Source organism: Seriola aureovittata, chromosome 4 (assembly GCF_021018895.1).
Source record: "Seriola aureovittata isolate HTS-2021-v1 ecotype China chromosome 4, ASM2101889v1, whole genome shotgun sequence".
Classification (NCBI taxonomy): domain Eukaryota; kingdom Metazoa; phylum Chordata; class Actinopteri; order Carangiformes; family Carangidae; genus Seriola; species Seriola aureovittata.
The window spans coordinates 9,635,674-9,657,245 of NC_079367.1; the positions used below are offsets into that span (position 1 = coordinate 9,635,674).

At 39.0% G+C, this 21,572-nt stretch overlaps 1 protein-coding gene across 8 annotated transcripts in view; it reads left to right on the top strand.

Moving 5' to 3' along the window:
• The first annotated feature begins 16,946 nt into the window (after window positions 1-16,946).
• gramd1bb (GRAM domain containing 1Bb) overlaps window positions 16,947-21,572 on the top strand; it is a 98,360-nt gene continuing 93,734 nt past the window's right edge. For 2 of the 8 annotated variants that reach the window (XM_056373484.1, XM_056373483.1), the window contains exon 1: window positions 16,947-17,360. The gene's annotated coding sequence lies outside the window, so the exon portion shown is untranslated. The remainder of the gene's footprint in view (window positions 17,361-21,572) is intronic. The other 6 variants (XM_056373489.1, XM_056373497.1, XM_056373485.1 and 3 more) reach the window with 5 other exon arrangements.

A 21,572-nucleotide genomic window follows, 5' to 3' on the forward strand; every position in this document is an offset into this window, starting at 1 on the left:
TTCTAACTAAGCCCATCATGAGCCATGATGGCTGAGGATGAAGCCTTCACCCTCAACAGGCTCTCTCGATCTGCAGCCTCTAAATGCGACAGTCACGCCCCTGGCAACAAGGTCAGCAATATCTATTGACCTGTCAGGCACTTATTGACTGACATTCATCTCTTCCCTCTGAAAAGTTCTTCTTATGTTGACAATCTATTGAACTGCCAAGATGGAGTGTATGTGTGTGTGTGTGTGTGTGTGTGTGTGTGTGTGTGTGTGTGTGTGTCAACCCTGACTAAAGAGACAGGATGTGACTTTATCTTCAAGCTTCAAGGATGCGTACAAAAGGTATGACAAGGAGTCCCAAAACTAGGTTGAACATGTGGAAATAACGTCCTGAGTAAATGCACATGAACAAACCACGGGGGACAATACGGCTGCCGGTGTGTTCTCTGACATCTGTTTGTTGAGGAGCTGGCTGCAGACTGCTTGCTAAATTTACATCTTTTCAAAACACAGCATCCATATTAAGCAGGATCAAATTTTCAAGGCCATATCACATTTCTCCACTCCCTGTTCCATGCCTCTGTGCCCATTGTTCCACATGATTAGCCATGTGTGATAACACTGTCATAAACCCATCTCATTGGCATGCCCACGCACACACATACACAAACACGCACTTGTAAATATATGCACGTTGTGTTGACGTCATTTGGTTAGGGCTTGGATCACCAGACAACTAAAGATGACGATTTCTAGCATTACAGATAATATGCGTTATCTACATTTTATATAGAAATTATCTAATGTGGCTTTTTGTGCCTATTTAGGACACATTATTGGTTTTGTGTCACAATTTTGAATTAACATGGAAAGGGGACACTCACACTCTAATTAGCCCAAATAGAAAAGTCATAAAATATGTCATCACACTGATAAGAAATCTTTTGGCTCTGAGCAGGCTCTGTAGCCTAATTAATACCAAATCATATTTTGCTCTTGGTCTCCCTCTGTAATCTGCAAAGTAAATACTTGTAGATTGCCACACAAGGCCTTCATAATTGAAGTCACTTATATAATTGCACCCCCTGGTGTCGATCAGGGATGGCTCTCTTGTTATCTGTGATGCTGATAGGTTCATAATGGGATGAGAGGAATCATAAGTCACACATCACACATCAGCAGTTGAGATTAGTTAATTAGAAATCTCACGTGTAACCTAGATAAACGAAAAGGGGTGCTGCAGGAAACTTTTAGAATATGACGATCTAATCACAGGATATTTGTGTCACTCATTTTCGATCTAAGTTTTTATGTGTGTAAGGCCTGGACAATGTTTTCTTGTTTCTTGGACCTTATGACTAATAACCAGATCTCATTTCCTGGGTCTCCACAGATAACTCTAATCTAATTTAAGCATGAACAAAAATATCAAGGAAAGTTATCAATTCCTGAAGCAATTGTGCTGTGCACTGTTGTCCTATATGGTTCATTGAAAGAACATAGTAGTAATATTAATAGTGGGTCTCACTGGGTGCCATTGCTATACATGAGCGGCTTTGCTTAAAGCTCCCTCTGGTGGAACCTGGTATGTGTACCGAGGGCAACACACAGCCATACACACAGCCGTAGTAGCAGTGCAGAGAGGTGTAGTCGTCACAATGCAGGTGAATGCAGGTTAGAACAGTATGATAACAGGCACTGAGTACTGAGTATTGTTGTAAAGTTAATTTTAATTATAATAAAATCTTTTGTCTTTGTGTTCCATTCATCTGAAAGTGGGTCATCTACCATCAATAGCACAGTATTTTAGCATGCCACTGATGGCAGTGAATTGGCTTCACTGTTGCCAATCGTTGTGAATAGTACTGTGGACTTTTACCAGTGCTTTGTGAGTCTTTGCACTGATTATGTCTGGGTAATGAAAATTACACTGTGACCCACATTCAAAGTATATTTCAGTCTGTGACAACTAAACTAATTATAGTGCTGCTATAAATTTACATTGAGAGGTTAATAGCATGCTATTTTTGACACTCGTTCGCCTGCTAAAATTCTACTTTAAAAACTTGACTTGTCTTTGCATATAGATGGACTATGGAAAAATGATCCTTTTGTGAGGGCTAAATTGCAAACTAACTACCTAATACTGTTCTATCTGACAGCACAGATTATGATTAATGTACCTGTGACATCCCTGATAAATGTAAGCATCAATTTACATTGCCATTCTCTGATCCTCATAGCTGAAAAAAACTGTTGCTTACCTAGAACAATTGTGATATTTTTCATATTATATTTCAGAGCTCTGAAGTAAGCCTGTGCAAGACGTGTCACCTTCTCTGTAGCTGTGACGTAAAATGCCTGCACACTCACCTGGTTTTCATAAGATACATAGCCTAGAAGATATCTTCAGTATTAATATATATTCAATAATCAAATATTAAATGTTCTTTATTTAACAAGAAAAGCAAGAAGCATGAATATCAATTTAGTAAACTAGATTTTTAATTCTGAAAACTATTAGTCCGTCTAATTGAAAAATGAAGCAATTAATGATACAGTTTGTTTTGGGGTTTTTTTTGGAGCCAGTAAAATTAATTTAGGGTAAATTAGATACAGAAGATCCATAATTCTATACTCTGAGGAGGAGAACCACTCAGCTGAGGATTTCACCTTCAGGCTCTAATACATGGTATCACACACATATGCTGTACATTCAGGGTATGTTGCATCATTATAGAATCCATTTTTAACAACACAAATCCACTCTGGACACAGTATAAAGCAGCAGTTTGTGACTGATAACCACACTGGCCATCAAAATTTACAGATGGATTTATAGTTTTACATAGTTCATATATTTACATGTATAATACATGTAAATACACAACTATGTATAAAATTTGACCCTATTGCATCCAAGTGTTGGCATTATCACACCCACTGCACCAGTAAGTGACATGTTTATTTAAAAACATCTGGACATCTGCATACAGATCTTTGTGAGGTCTTAATTTAATTAATTTTCTATACTTAATAAATCTCAGATACTTGTGCACATTGACCAATAATAATGGCCATAACCTTGACTTCTTAGGCAAACATCAATTACCCTTTCAAAAAAAATCTTAATTTATACATTTTCAGCTCTTGAATGGTCCCAAAAGGTGTATGATGTGTGCTATAGATCTACCTTTTACATATTTTAGTCAACCCTTAAAAGTTAACTTCTATGCTAGTTTATGACAGTAGAAAAAGTGAGTAAACCACACTGAAATGCCTTTGTACCTCTGTGAATCCCACCTCTAACGCCCTCAGATCTCAGAGGCTCCGTAGGTAGAGACTTAATGAGGACACTGAAGCCTCTAATAAAAAATATTTATATTTTATTATAGTCTTAAACATTGTGCTAATGATTTGTGAAGAACAAAGTGAGTGAAATAACTTTCTCACTTTGCTGGGAATCTTGTCAAGGACACCTGCTGGTCCCCAGACTCCCCTATGAAACATGAAGCAGTTCCACTTCGCCTCGCAGCCCGCAGAGCTGAAACAGAGACGCTCCAACTGCAGGTTTTAGTGTAGCCTACAGTTGTATCCCCGCACGGAATACCTGCTGTTTACCTCTAAGAGAACTGCTAGATAGCGAGTTCCTTTAACGTCGTTAATTGCACACACCTGTAACAGAGGACATGGCCTTTGGGCATCTCATCCCTCAGCTGAGACTGGAGGAGCCACCGGAGGACAGGCTGTTCAGGAGCATCGCCGTCCGCCCCTTCATGCATGGAAACCAGCAACGTGGGAAGTCAACTTCTCCCTGCAGTGATAGAAAGCGACACGAGTAAGAGTCTTTTTATTCCCCATAGCACTAGGTTTGAAGGGTTTAGGCTTCCGGCAAGGACATAAAGTTATGAATGCACAAGGAGATTATTGTCGGTGATGCTGAAAGGATTAAATTTGAGTGTAAGGAAATACAGTTGAAGCCCAGCCCACCATATACTTTAATGAAAAATAAACCATACCAATCCAGTTACAAATTCAGCCCTGTTCCTCCGGTCTTTAAATGTCAGAGATATTACAGTGACACCGTGGAGGGAGGGAGAAAGACGGCAGAAAAAAAGCTACAGCTACCTGCCCAGTAAACTAGCAAACAACATCCGAAGTTAGCAGCTACCTGATGAACATACACATAAGCTATATACCGTGCAAGCTAAGCTTTCGCAGTTGTAAGAAGTCAAAACAAGAGCTTTAGAAAATATTAGACTTGCATTCAGTTGGTGGTTTGAAACCAATGACTGTATATAAAAAACACAATACCAAATGTCTGTTGATGTTGCTCTCACGTCTCAATTTAAGATGTGTCTAAGGACTAGCTTAAATACGCTAAATAATCTTTCTCTCATGTGTAGAGTATTAGGTCCAACTTTCAGGATGAAAAATAGTGTTAATTTTGCCAGAACGCATTTAAAACAATCTGAAAATACAAGTTTAAATGTTAAACTTCTGTACACCAGTTGCGTTGATATTTGTAAATTGCTATTAATTAATGCAGTGGCAATGAGAGGTTAGCTCCGTCCATAGGCAGCCAGTGTTTCTTGGCCAGCTGTTTCTCGTTGTCTTGACTACGGTCATGCTGATTGTAAGGAAGTAATTAAAAGTGGTGGATTGTAGGCACTGTATTTAGCATCATGACATAACTTGATGAAAATCTACTATACAAGATATACTTGACTTGTCACAATAAAGCTTGTTATACCTGTGCAGCTTGAAATATCAAAATGATGTTGCTACTGTAAACTGAAGGCTGCAGAGATATAAATACAGGCTGTGGCAGACATGCAGTACACTGTCATTTTCAGTGGAGAAATCTTCATAAGAGAGATGCTGTAATTTCAAGGAGTGTAATTTCATGTCCTAATTTTACACTGTAATTAGGCCGACACATGTTTTGCGTTTTTAAGTACAGTGTTAACACTGGAAAAAGTAAAGTGCCAGTAAATAAATTACCATAATTAATTTTTTTTTTTTGATATTAATTGATATTATATTGCTCTGCAATACAGGGTCCAAACGAAATTATGAAAATACTCAAAGCTCTTAAAAATAAAAAGAATCAAGTCCCTAGAAAAACAGTGCTCACAGTATTATTCAGACACAGCTCTCCATGTTCCTGTTGGTGTGTGTGTATCTACTCGATGCTTGATAGTCTGGAATTGGGACACAGCATTTTTTACGTAATGAGGTTTACTGGGGAGATTCTTCAGGAAAAGAGAATCCTGAGCTTTAGTTAGGGATAAAGGAGCTTGACTGTTGCAAGATGTTATAACATGACTTTAGTACGAGATATTGCTGTGAAACTGCAGACATCCCTGCCTGTTGCTACGGGAACTGTCACCTGGGACAATTAGGATCTAATTGGGGCTTTGTCTAATATGAAAACTGGCTGTTAGCAGCCACAGTGGTATAGTGATTAGGCAACCATCTCTTCCTCTGTTGAACAGTTATCAGCCCCTCCAATGTCATGAATCTATCTTGTGATTCTCTGGGTAGAAGTGATGCATGCCAACTGTGTCAGAGCCAGATTACACAGCTCAGTGATGGTGTTGGAGCATTAAGGGGCATCTGTCTAATGATGTGGTTTCTAAAGAGAGCTTCTGGGCTGAACAAACTTTGTTCTGCACAGTGATCAGATTAAGCTAAAAGTGTGAAATATGCCAAATTTCTTTTGACATACCCTCACTCTGGGCAGAAACTCACAAGGATACTTTCTGGCCTAAGGAGCTACTTTGGTGTTGTTGCTTTTATCTGATAGGAATCATGTTATAAGGGAAACAAATTGAATGTTTTCTGTCTCATTTCGATCGTTGCTGGAAGCAGTGTAGTACTATCTGTTATGGTGTTATGTGTTTAGTGACCTGTTAACTGTTAGACTGCTAAACATAGTATAAAAAATGTATTCGCTCTGGCAACTTTTGGGCAGTAGCATGCTGTTTTAACCTCTTCCAGAGAAAGAATGGGTGACATCAATTATCACTGACATTATGAGTTTACTCTGTCACTGAATGGTGCACAGTTGTCACTTGTCAGGTACCCAAGCTTGTCTCAAGTGGATGTAATTTGAGGTTTAATACAACTGTGGTGCCAGCCCCTCTGGCTCTCTGTGTGGCAGTATAACACTGTAAAAATGTCACTGTTGTCGTGACAGTTTTTTGGGCTACATTGCTGCCGTTTCTTGCTGTGGGCCATTTATAAATCTGTGACATTACTCACCACTGAATCACATTTTTTGCATTGCCTGCAAATAAATTTGCTGTCATCAACCAAATGATGGGAATCGCATATCAAATGATAATGGGACAACTTACAAAGCCCAAGGTATGTAAGTTTCAGTTTCTGCAACTTCTTGCCAGGGTATTACTCAGAAAACCCCAAACTTCTGCTCTGTTCTTTTGGTGCATACTGTAGGTTCAGTCAGCGGGAATTTTACTGCCAGTTGATTAAATTGCTCCTAGGGAAGCACTAATAAAGAATTCATCTGGTCCAGCCCATAACAATTTTCCTAGGGTGGCATCTTTCCAAATGGATGAGTATGGATGCATTCGTTACTTCACTTACTCATTTCCAATCAGCAAAATTAACAGCCGCTGCTGCCAAACCTGACGTCATAAGGTACCTGTTCAGGCTACTGAGGACAGGGAAAGACAGAGAGGGATAATTAAACAGCTAAAAGAACAGTTAAGTTATTTTATAAAATATGATGCAGCATAATAACTTTTTCAGTTTGACATATAAGCATTGCTTGCTTTTACCATTTAAATTCCTCTATATATTTCTTGAATCTGTCAAGAGTTGCACTACTGTCTATACAGTATATGTGGGCACATGGAAAAGTATATCCTCCCGACCTGTTAACCAGGTGTGTAAATCATGTTTCAATCATCCTGTCTGAGCCTTTATAACCAGCAGTAGCCATAATGCTGGAGTCTCAATGTGCAGTGATGGCACCATGATTAGAAATGTTCCTCTTGTCATTAATGGCAGAAGCTCTGACTGAGCTTGTTAGACTTCACCCAGCACTCCTAGAGTTATCGGGAAATCCAGTCCAGCTCACTGGTAACTCATGACTTATGCTAAGGCTGATGGCACCAAACTTGGCTGAGGTGACGTGACACAGACAAGGATCAGGGGATCCAAACATTGTCAACAACATTCTGCCTCCATTTTCATTCTGTAACAAGCGTGTTCAGTCTGGTGAGGCAGAAACAGCTGAGGATGTGCTGAGACCTGGCCCAGAAACACATTTTTTCCAGTTTCGTGAGTCAAACCAAATGTTGGGGTGGTGTACTAGATGGACAGTGGCATTGCACACATTAACACATATATTAACACAAATATGTGTAGGAACTACTCAGGCTTTGCTCTGACCCTGCTTGTGAAATAGAAGCATGAAAATTTCTAATTAGACTGTGTATGATATGCGGCCTGGGTGGTTTAAATTATTGAACTGTGTCAGTTTGAGCTCTGCAGCTGATTCCAATGCACTTTCTTCTCTGTCACAGTATCCTACATGGATGCTGTGACAGTGGATCCCGTGTGTTCCCCGGGTTCTAATGAGGACTCAGTCAAAGCTGTGACTAGCAAATGAGGCAGATCCAAGTCTTGGTCAAGGAATTGATCTTTTCTTTTATCTCTGCGAAATCTTATGCAGCAGCATCCCTCTGATAAAACACAGCTAAGATCAAAGCCATGGTGTAGAGCATTTTAAATCTGGGTTTAAGAAACAGACTCCCCCATCCTGGTCTGTGTTGGCAAGCACAACTATTAGATGGGTGGTTGTTGACAATAGAGAGAAAGAGAGAGACACGAACACTCTTGGATTGCCTACATTCTCATTAAAATGTTTGAACATAAGAGGCAAAGCAGTGGTTTTCACAAAAGTTGGTGCACAGTTTTCTTTCAAAGTACATTTGGGATGGCACATGTGTATATTAGAAGAGGTTGTGCTACTTTGCTCACTGGTAGTCATTTGCATGCTACAGTGCTCTGTTGGGCCTTAAGTCTGTCAGTGCTCAGAAACCTGCTGGGACGCTTGGGAAAACACTTATTTTTAACTTTCAAAACTCTACTTGCTGTGAGAGTGTTACAGACTTTAAATAAAATGCTTTTTAATGCCCACAAATATTTCAGCTATGTTCAGCTTCAGTTAGGAGTGTGGCAGCTGCATTTTAGCTGTAGATGGGAGATGAATAGAAGGAATTGTTGTGTTCAAGTCTTTTTTTTCAGTGGCTTGGAAAAGTCAGTGTTGAATTTTCACGACACTCAGACTCTTGATGGCATGCTTGATATTGTCCAAAATCGTGACAGAACAACTTAGAAGATATTAACTTCTGATGTCTCTCAAACATGTGTGTACTGTGGATGCACAGCAGTGAATGCTTGTCTGTGGAGTTCAACTTGTATTATAAGAAGTTAATTTCTGTAAAATAATAACTGATAAGCTAGTCTGTTTGGTCCATAAATTATTAATTTCTCCAGCATTCAGAAACAGCAAAGCAATCATGCCGATAGGCTGCACAGTCAGTTAAGCTCCTCTGCAAGGTAATTAGATTCAGATAATCCAAACAACAAAAGCCGTAATCCTGCTCAAATTCACTGCATTCTGTTGGTGTTGAACTGGCAGACCTGTTAACAAACTGCAGCCAGAGAGATTAGAAAACCGAGCTGTTCATTGGATGACAAGGCACAAGTTTACCCACATTAATGTTATGCCATATGTCATGGTGAGAACTGGATAAATGCCTCGCTGTCACAGGGATGTACTCATATGTGTTTGTGTGTGTGTCCAGGCAGAGCTGTAGAACCCTGCAGTCCAACACATGCAGCAATGGCCAGATGGTTAAATGTTAGCCAATGTTGCAAAAGTTAGAACACCAATTCTTTATATTTTGATGATGGTTAATTTCAGACACTCATTGGTCTAATCTATTAATTAGTATATAGAATTGGTAGAATCTTGCAGAGGCCTTTTGGGATTTATTTCAGCTACTGAGTTTGTGTATTGTGACACAAATTTTGACATCAAAGGTTTCCAAATGGTTTCAGTGCTATCTTATCAACCCTCAGTGACAACAATGTCTGACAGCCAATTTTTCATGGCGTTAGGACTCTTATTTGATCTGTGGTCAAAACTGACAACATATTTTCTGCAGAAAATGACAGTGATTGGAAAAAAAATGAAAACATACCCATATTCAACCATGTTTTCATAACTGCTTGTCTGAATAATGTCATTACTTTTAAGGTGGTCTACAGCAAAGCTCTTAATGAGTAAATAAATAGATAAAGAAAGAAACCCTTTGTAAATTGTTGTTTTCTGACACTTCATTATGGTACAGTTTTTTGTATTCCGTACAAAGCATCATGTCTGTCAATGTCTCATAATACCATGCGTATGTATGTCCTGGCTCCTCAAGTGACTCGGCTTTGTTTCTCCAAGGGTATCATCACAGAGCCTGTCTCACCCAAGGGCCCCAACTAATGAGCCAACGCAGGGAAAGTGATTTAGTCTCTACCCTACTATCTCCATCCCATGCAGGTCAAAGATAAAACAGGGTGAGTCCCTGGGGTCATGGCGCAGTGAAGCCCTCCAAAGTCATTTCCTTTCGTCTGTCTGTAGAGCCAGATTAATTATAGACCAATAAAAACTTGGATCAGGTCTAATTAGTGAGCATATTGAATATATGCAACCCTGCACTGTTAGCATGTACCTTAATGGTTGAAAAGATGCACCTGCACTCTAAAGTAATTCCATGCATCTTTCCTCACGGCACTGTAATTTATTTCTGTTGTTTGACAAATTTAAAATTTTTTTTAAAGCATTTTAACATGCAAAGCTCATTTACCCAGCTGCTGACCTCTAGGATCTAATGTGGTAAAGTGTCTTGGTGCTGATCTCCATTAAAAGCCTTAAGCCTAATATCAGGTCTGAATTATCCCTTGGTTGAACATTTGGGCATCATCACCATCAGTATTAAAGTTAAAATATTTAAATCCCCAGAACATTATACAAAATACATTTCTCCCTGTATTTGGGTCCTGGCTGCACATAGTAGCCACACAAATACAGTAAAAATAAGGTAGAAGACCAAAACAGTATAATATTAATATAATCCATTAATTTGTTCACACCACTTGACACTCAGTCTATCCTAAGTATGAACGTCTGTCACCTGACGATATGCTGCTGATCATTTCTGTGCAACATGTGAAAGAACACGTGTTACAACATTAAAGTACTTGCAGGTTCCAGCTGATCATCAACATTGAGTTTTGCATGTGAGGCTTGTTGTATAACCATGAATATTTTCACATTAAAACATCCACAAGAATGACATTAGTACACTGTAAAATTTATTTAAGCTCATACATACTAATTAATAGAATATCCAGATTTACTCCGACCTTACATCCCTCATTCTTAAAGTAGTCATATTCTATTTTCACTATTCATCTTTAGTGTCCATATCAGGCACTGTGGTGTAGATTACTGTCCACATGGTGGCACAATAGCTTTACTCTTACTTGCTAAGAAATACTGAGCAATTATTCATAAACAGACAAGCAGCCTCTGAAACGTACAATCTTGTAAATTCTCAAGGTAAATGAAAGGGTTTGAGTTATTTAGTAACAGAGCTAGGTCAGGTCACCCTTCAGGTTATTCTCAAAATGTATTATAAATAAGTTAGGTCAGAGTCCTGCCAAGACATCTTAGACAAGTCAAATGATGTTGCAGCTGGAGGCCAGAGAGTAATGCTTCTTTTCCCTGTTGGCATCCAAACAGATTTATGACATCTCCGATACCCATGGAGCATAACCACAGTAATACAAACACGCAGTTCAGACTCTTTCATCAACTAGCTCCCAAGGTTAATTAGCGTGGGAAATGGGCATGAAAGTTGCCTTTGACAGCACTCACAGGGGACGGACATGTCAGGGTCTATAAGTGGAGAGACACACTGTTTATGCTGCTTCACTGTTTTGGATTATTAATGGGAATCAAGAAAAAGATCTGAAATAGGCCTGTTTAGAGGAAGGGAATCATATTTAACTGCCTGCCCAAAATTACATTTTCAGCTGTGCGTGGAGCGGGCATCAGTAAACATCTTCACACTTAATGAGCCCATAATTTCAGTACAGACTGTCACTCCAATGCACTCACATTGCATTTCTCTGAAACAGACGAGATAACAACATGCCCCAAAACCTTATGAGATATTGATGAACTATTTCTCTTGTTCTCCTTGCAGCTGTCTTGCTATTATACTGTACCACAAAAGTAAAAACTCAAAATACTGCTGCAGTTGGCAACTAATCCTGCACGTACTCTGCTGGTGAGAAACAAATTATACTGTTGGGCATTAAAATAATGAAGGAAGGTCTGTTTGTCACACTGCAGCTTTAATATACGGTAACTTAACAATGCTTTTGTTTCCCAGTCATATAATGTAATTGCTATATCCATCTTATGTGTGGAAATAAAGCAATTTGCATAGTTTTTAATGCTGGTTTTTACATTTTTCCCAAGGATTAAGTTGTGAAAGATGAAACCACAGTATTCACACACTTGTCATTACAAACATATATAAATACCTGCACACAGACACAACATGAGACACACATACAAAAGTACAACATGTGAGTATGTAACCATAAAATGTCGAACTGTTCTTTTTAAGGCCTTGTATTTCCCTGTTTAATTAAGCAGGTGTTTTAGAGTTAGGGTCCTACCATCCCAGACCATTTATTATGGGGTGATAGATAGATAGATAGATAGATAGATAGATAGATAGATAGATAGATAGATAGATAGACAGATAGGTAGACAGATAGGTAGGCGATTGTTGAATTAAATCACAGTGGCAAAGAACAATGACAGTCTTACATAATAATGTAAAATAGTCTCTTAGCCAAAAGCCATGATGACTTGCACAAACCGCCAGTTCCTTTTTCTTGCTGATAAATCACCATGTTATCTGTACAGAATTTCATTTACCACACAGCTGAGCTACCAATCTAAATTATTCAACAGGCAGTATATCAGTGAACCATTTAAACACACTTGCACATGCACACATATCTGTTCCTTTCTGTGCACCTCGCACTACCTCAGTCCTCCGTTTAACAAAGCCCTGGAACATCTATCATTTAGCTCACGTACTTAAGCCCCTGTAATTAAACACTATCTACCACCCTGAGAAGAATCAGCCTGTTCTGTCCCTGATCGTACCTGCATTAACAACAAATACCAGTTTGTGTCACATAATAAAGATGCAGCACCGCCACACAGCTCCCTGTCAAAATCAAGCATATAATTGTATCCTCAGTGCACATACTGTATGCAGTAAGACCAGTGTCACTAATCCTCCTCAAATGTATAATTTATAATGTGTGATAATAAATGTTTTTTTCTTCGTACTGACAAAGAGAAGAAGAGAGGGTGGAATAAAGTGTCACTTTGTAACAGTATCTTCCTCCGTGCCATGACTTTATCGTCCTCCCCTCTCCTCTGTAATTATACTCTTACTATTGCTTCCCTCTTTCATTGCTTTGGAGAGGGAGAGAAAGGCTATGTCGAGTACTCTCTCTTCAAGCGTTTCAATTATGGTGTTGTTGAATTGAGGGATTTGAAAGTGGAGAGAGGTCAAATTCATCACTCAGTTATATTAAATCAGTGAGGATAAATATCAGCTCATTTATTTAAAGCTGTGGCAGAGCTCATATAAATTACACTCTTGCCATTGAACAATACCCATTCCAAAAAAGTAAAGCGCATGAGCCATCTTGGGACACAGCTGCAGAGATTGGCCATCCTCCATAAGACCAGCATGCCAGTTTCATGTCTGTGAGTGTGTGTAACATATGTTGTGATGGACTTGTAAATTCCACCACCTTGACTTTTGAAGTGAAAACATTTTAAGTCCTCAGGAATGAGTGGAACATACTGCAGTTTATTTCATTGTTTGTGGAAATGCAAAGAGAAGAACCATCTGTTTAACGGTTTACCCACATTCCCAGCTGAGTGGGACTCTTTCTCATAAAGTACCAATTACTGATCACTATTCGACCAGATGTTTTGCCTCAAATACCAGCAAGTTATTAATCTTCCATAATGACCAGTATGTTGTTTTGTATAATTACCAAACCTTTTAACTGTGCTGTTACAACTGCTGTGCTGCTTAACATGCACTTCAATGAAGGAAGTTACAACAACAACAATAATAATAATAATAATAAATGTAATTGAGATTATAATCCCTCTCCTCTCCTGAGGTATCATACAGTAGCATCAGTTCATTACAGCATCAATACCCCAGTTGCTACCCATGTTACATGACAGATGTCAGGGATCACATGAGAGTTGAACAGGCACCCAGTGGAGTTTTTGAACACCAGTGGTGCTGTAAAAGCGCCATGCATCATTTCTGTCAGAGGGATCCAAGCAAGAGGATGAGATGAGAGACATTTTTGCAGAGTGTAGAGGCAGTAATGTGCAAATGTGAAAGTAGAAGACCTCAAGCAAAAAAAAAGGGCTTCCCAAATGTGTTCATGAAGTTGCAGATGCATTTAATGTGTTAATGTGCTAAGCCTGATGAGTACACAGTACATACATGATGTGTTTGTAGTGTGAGATAAAACACATTTGTTTGCAATGTAAACTCCACAGGAAGCTTTTAACAGGCCTATCATTTGCCTCTTAAGTGTTCCTTGGTAACACTAATTATCCTTGGTGACTTCTAAATTGGGTAACTTCTGCTTCAAACTGACATTTTAATATATTAGCATAACAGATGATTGAAGACAGATGGTGCAATGGAAGTGAGGTTTTGAAGTGGTGTATTTTTTCGAATCAAGCAGAGGAGTTCGAAGCTTCTGTCGCACGAAGGGCCTGGGTCTAACTGACATTTGTTTTATGGTCAGGTTGGCATGATACCGTGACACATCTTTCCTTCTAAAGTACAGTAAGAGCCCAGAAGACGGTTACTTGATGGTGTCATGCTGAGTCAGAGAGAGCGGGGTCATTAGGTACATAGTGAATAACAGCAGATGATACTTGTGATCCTGCGTGAGGAAAAGATTTACCTGTGAGCTTGACCTCACAACCAGCTTGCTGCTGTTACACAATTTCTGCTACAGAAACTCAGCTTGTCACTATTTGCATGTTTAAGTTTAAAAGTGTGAGTAATTTATAGAATTAAAAGAAATGATTTTAGGTTAATACTTCTAATTGGTTTTTAAAATGTTTCATTTCCTCTCAGTGAAATCATCCTGAGTTACTTCACACAGCATTCCTACAAATCTCTACAGACTCATTTTCTCTGTGTGTTCTGCTGTTGGAGGCAGCAGCAAAACAATTACAACTGTTCTGTGCAATCATAAAATATACTAATATATAATTGAAATATTTCTTTATTAGTAATTTAGGCTTTTCCATTCAGATTTTAAAGGGCAAAGTGTAATAATACTTTTTTGTTCGCTCCATTTAACATGTTTTCTTAAATGCTCTAATTCCTAATTAGTTTTACAAATGTTCCTCATATTTTACTGCTATTTTATGATGAGCTGAAGCCATTCAAGAAGCAGTACATTATCCACACCTCTATAATTGTTCTAATGTTAAAAGCCACATTATGAACTTTGGATCAAATCACTCCAATTAATTTTAATGAAGCCTACAACATACAGTAAGACACAGGACTGCAGCATGTTAACAATTCACAGTTTCATTAAGCACTAGTTAACAGGGCACATTGTTCCTCGACCTTGTCTGTTATTGTGGGAAAATCTGCCCTCAGTTCACTTTAATAACATGAATTTACCTCCCAACCAAGACAACTTTCAGAACGCCTCCATGGCAACTAAGTTATTAATGCCTTGCATGCCCTCTGGGTTTTGTACAATGGTTGCACATCTAATGGCCAGACTAACATACTGTCCCATTTACTAGCTCGGGATGGCAAGCTTCTCTGACAAAGACTGCCACAAAATCACATTTACTGTAACTTTGTCAATGGAATGAAGCCTGAGGAATATGAATGAATACCTAGTATGCTTTAGTTTCACCAGCAAGAAGTGTCTGCAAGAGCATTGAGCTGCATTACATAATTCACCACTCAATTTCAACCAGCAAGATTGATTTTGGGTTGTTTTTTTTTTTTTTTGTAAAACATAGCAAACACAGTCTTTTTCCCTCTTTCCCTATAGAGTTTCTCTGCTCATTTACTTTACATTACAGCAAAAGCATCTGAAAATGTTTCGTGTTGGTTTTGGTGTGTGTTGGTCTCCAGCTGCTTGTTGGCGGTAAAACTGCAGGCAGGTGACTTCCATCTCTGTGCAGACTTTTTAAACCTTTAGCTTATCTACAGATTAGAGCTGCCACGCTTTACTTTTTGATCACAATGAATTCTTTGTGCTGTTATAATTCTTGGAGGAATTTCAAGGCTTGTTTGATTACAGCTTATAGACTAGTTTTACACACATTTCAAGAATTTAAGTCTTGTGCTCGATTACTTCCTTGCCTTTTTTTTTTTTAAACTACATATACTTTACTGTTTAAATGGTTGACTTTTCTTTTCTTGCTTTTCTCCTCATAGTTATAACAGTGGAGTCTGAGGTCAATATCATATCTTTAGTTCACCAGTAAAGTGCCACCTGTGATACATCAAGACCTGATTCAGACTTAGCTGTTTATTTGCTGAAGAATGTTTGGCTGAGACTTTTTCTGTCTCAGAAAATCTGAGTTTCAGACCGAGTGCAGTTGCCATAACAATGTGTAACCGCATTTGGACTTGTCTGACAATCCATCATCAATCTTTGTACGGAGGAAGACAACAGTTCACCCCACTGACATGTCTCCTGTCAAATGAACAGCTGTATCTTCCTCTCAGCATCTAACATTGTGATATTTTTACATGTGGGAACTTACTATAAACAAATGACATGGCCTATTCACTGAATGGCTTTTCTTTCTTAAGAAAAAAATTATAAATTTCCCAAGTGATTGGTCTCCAATCCTAGCAGCTGGACCCTTCCCCACCACCTGCTAATGGCTCAGGTCATTCCAGCACTATTTTTATCTCTCAGGCAACTCTGTCCCTCCTCCCCTCCTGCTGTTATCCCCTTAAAGCATGGAGATTTTCAGAGAGAGATGGGTAGGTGGTGTTGGGAGCGTGGGTGTAGTTTTAGGGGAGATTCTCATAATAGCGCCTTGCTGTCCTCTTTCTTCTGTTGTGCATTACGGCTGAAGGCTCAAAATAGAACATCTCTTGGGAGCATCCAATCACGCCTCTGGTAGCTTTATGCACACAGGCACACACAGATACAGTGTAGCCCATTTTTTTTTATGTGATCACGGGGAAATAGGATTTGCAATTGAGATGTTACTGTACAGTGACTCATTCTGGAAGATTTATTTTATTCATTACATCCATTTTTTACATCACAACCAAAGCTTCCTTCATTCTGTGTGAATCCCTCCACACACCGTTTCCGGTTGAATGTGTGAGTAATACTTTGTCGCTCACAAAGCAAGGGTTGAATGTAATAGAATCTAATTGTGTATATATAATTGTAATAGGAACCAAATACTTGTCATAGCTGAAAGAGCTTACGTTTTCTGACCCTCATGTTGTGGTATGTGTGAGAACATTATCAGTAGAGACACTATAACACAGAAGCACATGTTCCACTGTAGTAAAAGGAAGAAGAAACCAAATACCTTCTACAGAAATACTCTCTGATGAAGCTGACAGGAGTTTTTTTGTTTGGTTTTGGGGTTTTTTTTGTATGTGTGTTTGTCTTTGTTATTTGCATACGTTTGTGTGTACAGTACAGTGTGTGCGTCTGTGGGTGCCTGAGCCACAGTGGATACGAACGCATGCCAGAGTGAGTGAGCGAGCAAGTGAACGAGTGGAGCAGGATCAGGAAGGCGAGAGAAAGAGAGCAGAGAAGGAGACCGAAGAACCACACAGAGAGAGAGAGGGAGGGAGAGAGTGAGAGAGAGGGCTTTGTGCAGATAGTGCAGGAGCAAGTCGCGATTCCCCAGGAAAAGGGAGGTGCGTCCTTCCATCTTCTCATGGGAGATTTAAACTGGCTTCAGATTGGCTCCAGTCTGACGGAGGATTCCCCCGCTTGTGGAGTACGGCTCCCTCTTCTAATGTAACACTGGACTTTGTTGTGAAGCGGGAGAGAGGCGCACAGGAAGGAGGGAGAGGAACACTTGGTCCGACTTCCTTTGTACCCAGCCTGCTTGACAGATGGCACTGGCAGAATGATCTTTGACTCTCACCCAGCGACCAGTCCTCGCTCCACTCACTGAGGTAACGTATGTCAGCTCCTCTCCGCTTCTAGCAAAAAAAGAAAAAAGCTGCGTGCTCATACATGCTTTCTGCTGCACTGTGTGCCTTGAATGTGCTTGAATGAACGTGCAAAATGAGTATGACAGCTTGGTGTGCATGCAAGTATGTCTGAAATATTAGTTCACAGGAGAGAACAGGAAGTACTGTAGCTCAATCACCACCTCATCAGCACCTTGTCGAAGTGGACTTATCTAACATGGCTTAGTTGGTGGAAGTGTTTATCAGCAGTTTTTATCAGTGGTGCTTTTTTTGTTCTTTTTGTGGTGTACTATGACTGACCTTCATATGCTATATGCCAGGGTAACCTGAGGTCTATATAGTGGTCATGGGAAGCTGAAGGGCAGCGTCCTGCTGCCAGCACTTTTTCTCCTGAGTCTGCACCCACCTGCACCTTTTTTTTTTAATCGCCCATCCTCCGTAAATAAAACCAATGTTGCTGTTCTCTGCACCTTGACTGGCTGTAGCAGCCATACAAATCATGGTGACACAAGTTCCAACAGAAGCAGGTGCCATGTTGGAAATAACAGGCAGTGTTGCAGATTTTAACATTTGTGGTGTGATTCTTGGAGAGTTTGGGATTTGCGTGGTCATTGTTGCAGAAAAAGGTAAAATTAGTGCAGGGTCCCCTGTGTATCTTGGAAAAGACAAAAAGATACAAAGAAACAATCTAAACTGTGGAAATATTAAGAAATGTTTGAATAATTGAGACAACATATGACAAATGCATTGTGCTCATAAGTTATACATATCTAGATAAAAGGACAAATTTTATTTATTCAAACATTTTACATACTTAAGAGCAATTGTTATTGTACAATTTAGAAATAACTGCAAACATCAACTTCAGAAAGTACATGTAACCAGAGATATTGTGATTGAGTTCTACTTTTGGACTCTTTCTAACTCAGGATTAACATCAGATGACTTGTTGGCCACTTGCCAGCCTTTCTTTTAAAACCCATGCTTTCAACACAATGTGCTAGCTTCTCCCAAGCAGCCGACACTGTTGGAAATGTATTGTTTAATTTCCTTAGAAAAATAGATGACAGTCTCTGTAATATCTATTGACAACCTGAGATTTTTGAATGTAGGGAAGTCTGCATCAGAAACAATAGCTGACTAACCGTGCTTGTCTCTGTGTAATAATTCACTCACCTTCACTCTCAACAGCCCTCTCTATCACACAGTCTGTCGCCTGTCCTCTAACTTCTGCTCTCAGCATGAGGTTGATGTTCAGAGGAATCCTCACAACAGAACATTGATTGTGCCTAATAAGTGACATAAGACAGTGTGACACTATAAAATGAGGCTTTCAACATTTTAAAAATATTTTTTTTTGAAATTCGACCCCACACATTGGAGGTTATTCTCCCTGCTACTTGCTTTGGTTACATAGTCACTTAGTGGATTAAAGGCACACTGTTCGTGAAATGTGTCAGAACAGCACTGTTAGAGTTCACAGGTTGCCTCCCCATTAGTACTTGTGTCCATCAACAACTGTGTGTCTAGTCATTGCATCCTTGTGCAGAATGGTTCCCCACTTGCACACCTACAATATGCAATATGCTGAGTATCAACGAGATGCTGAAAATGGAAATGAAAAATAAATACACACTAGTGTGTCTCAAGGGACTGAGGACTCAGAAGTAACTGAACTAGAATTACAAACATTATCAAGGTGTGAATCATACTAGCTTGAAGTTCTTACAACAGTAGTAAATAGCTATATAAAAAGAAACTTTTGATATGTACTTTTTCAAAGCACATGATCTGGCACAAGTGAAATCCAGGACGCCAACGCTGAAAAAGTATTTGAAATATCAAGGTCTCAAAACTCATGACAACATACTATTTGTGAAAAACACAATCATCAACAAAGAATCGGTCTTGAAATGAATTCAAGGAACAGGGACATGATGATCATATTTGTACAGAATTAACAGGTTGACTGCAATATTCTGCCCCCACCATTATACTAGAGCAGTGTTCACAAAGGGATTTTAATTACTGTACTACAAAGTTGGAATGCCTTTCATGAAAGAGTTTGTTTCATCTGCCCTTTGTAAAATGTATTATTATTATTATTTATTATTTGTGTTGCCATTTGTCAGATTTTGAATATTGTTTGATACAAATTCAACACATCTCTGATTTGAATACATCTCTGTCCTTCAAAGGATTTTTTTACCCTTTCCAGACTGGATTGGAATATTTATCAGAAGCTCGCACCATTAATTCATGATAATACATAGAAAGGCCAAAGGCTGCATTGCAAGAACACAAATAGTCTGGTAATAATCATCACCGATACACTGCAGATTATTAAAGATACCTTCCCATTCATACAGCACTAAGACCCTCAGCATGCATGTGCACTAGCCATACTATACTGTGAGCTAATTAAATATTTAGCAGACATGGAAACCTCTGCAGTACACGCTATATAGGACAACACCAGTTTAACTCAAAGTTTGCAGAACCAGCTATCAAGACAAGAAAGTATTTTTAATTCTTTCATGATTTTGGATGGAATTTCTGATTGTTTTGTTACGAGCTCCCCTCTCCATCATTTTCCTCAGCATATTGTGCATCAACAGATTTGTAGTCAGTCTTAACGACATGCATGTAGCTTCCCCTTTGTGAAGAGGTGTCTGCAGGTGCATAGTTCAAAATGTGGTATCTTGTCCTTGTCAGTTTGATGTGCTTATTTTTAGCTTTCATTGACCCTGCTCAGAATGAAGATTGATGTTGGATTCCCTCCCACTGTATTCTCAGGGTCACTCTCCAGCTCTCCACTGCCCATGCTGAAACTCACACCATTATGTATAGATTAAGGATGCTTTGGCTTCCTGTCTCCCAGACAAAGTGACAAAGCAGGTGATTTGTAGTCCCTGCAGTGTCGTAGTTTGACCAATTCCAGCCTAATTGACAGATATGTGAGAATGTCGCTGTGTGATAAATGAATGTATTAAATGAGGTCAGAGATTTGAGATAATACTTTACAGTCAGAGTTTGACCTTTTGCTCTGAATGGAATATTATTATTATAGGGCTCTGCTGAACATCATCGCATTAGAAACCGCTTCCATGTATTTACAGACTAACAGGTGCTGACATTTTTATATTTTCTTTTTCCTTTGCACTTTATTTTAGATTTCTTATAAATAGAATAGAAAGCAAAATTTGAAAACCACTACAATAAATGAGGAAAAAAATTATCTTATCCTAGAGTCTGTCATGATGCACCCTGTGTTGAACAGGGCTCTAAACTATTTTACAATAGTTACCTTGTATGTCCAGGTAGTTGACGTTGAACTGCTAAACGCACTTCTTTATTCATGGAACCATTTGCCACCTCGAGTACACCTTCCTCTTTTTGTGTGATACTTTCCTGTATGAATGTTTATATATTGGTACAATCTATTGGTGCTTAGTACTAAAGCCTTTTCCTTCACAGCAAGACGCCCAGTATAAATTTAATAAAAGAAAACACTCAAGTGGCTTGTGTTGAAACTGTATCTCCATGTAATCCCTGTCCTAATAAACACTCTTTATAAGCATTCCCTTACTAATCACCTGCTCACTTGCTAATGAAAATCAAAAGCTCTGAGGGTTAGCATAGTTGGCATGTTTGACTGGTATTAGCAGGTGTTACCATAAACCAGATTGACTTCAGTTGTGAAGAGACATGCTGAGTTTTATATGGTCCACTATTTAATTAGTACCAGCTCCTTCCACACAATGAAGGGTTTACTGACGGACTATAATGCTGACTCATTTAAGATTTATTGTGTCTGCTTCAGGGTTTGTCTGGAATTTCACACATGCCATGTCGATGGTGTTTATTCCCTGTTAATTATTGATATGATTTAAATGAATGACTCAGTTCACATTTTCCATGCTTTGCCTGACTATTTCATGGTTTACAACTTGTTTTGATTCTGTACAGTACATTACAGATGCATTTGAGCATCAAGTATAAATACGTTATTACTCAGTGTTGACATTAAAAGCAACAAAGGCTTTTGGTTGTGTTTATTCTCTGTTCTGAGGCATCTGATACAGATGCTCCGTCTTTTTGTGGCAGCAGCTTTTCCTGTGGCAGTATAGTGATGTTGAGTGAGTGCTGTGGAAAGCAGCCCAAGGTTGTTGTGGCTTTCAGCTTAATCTCTTG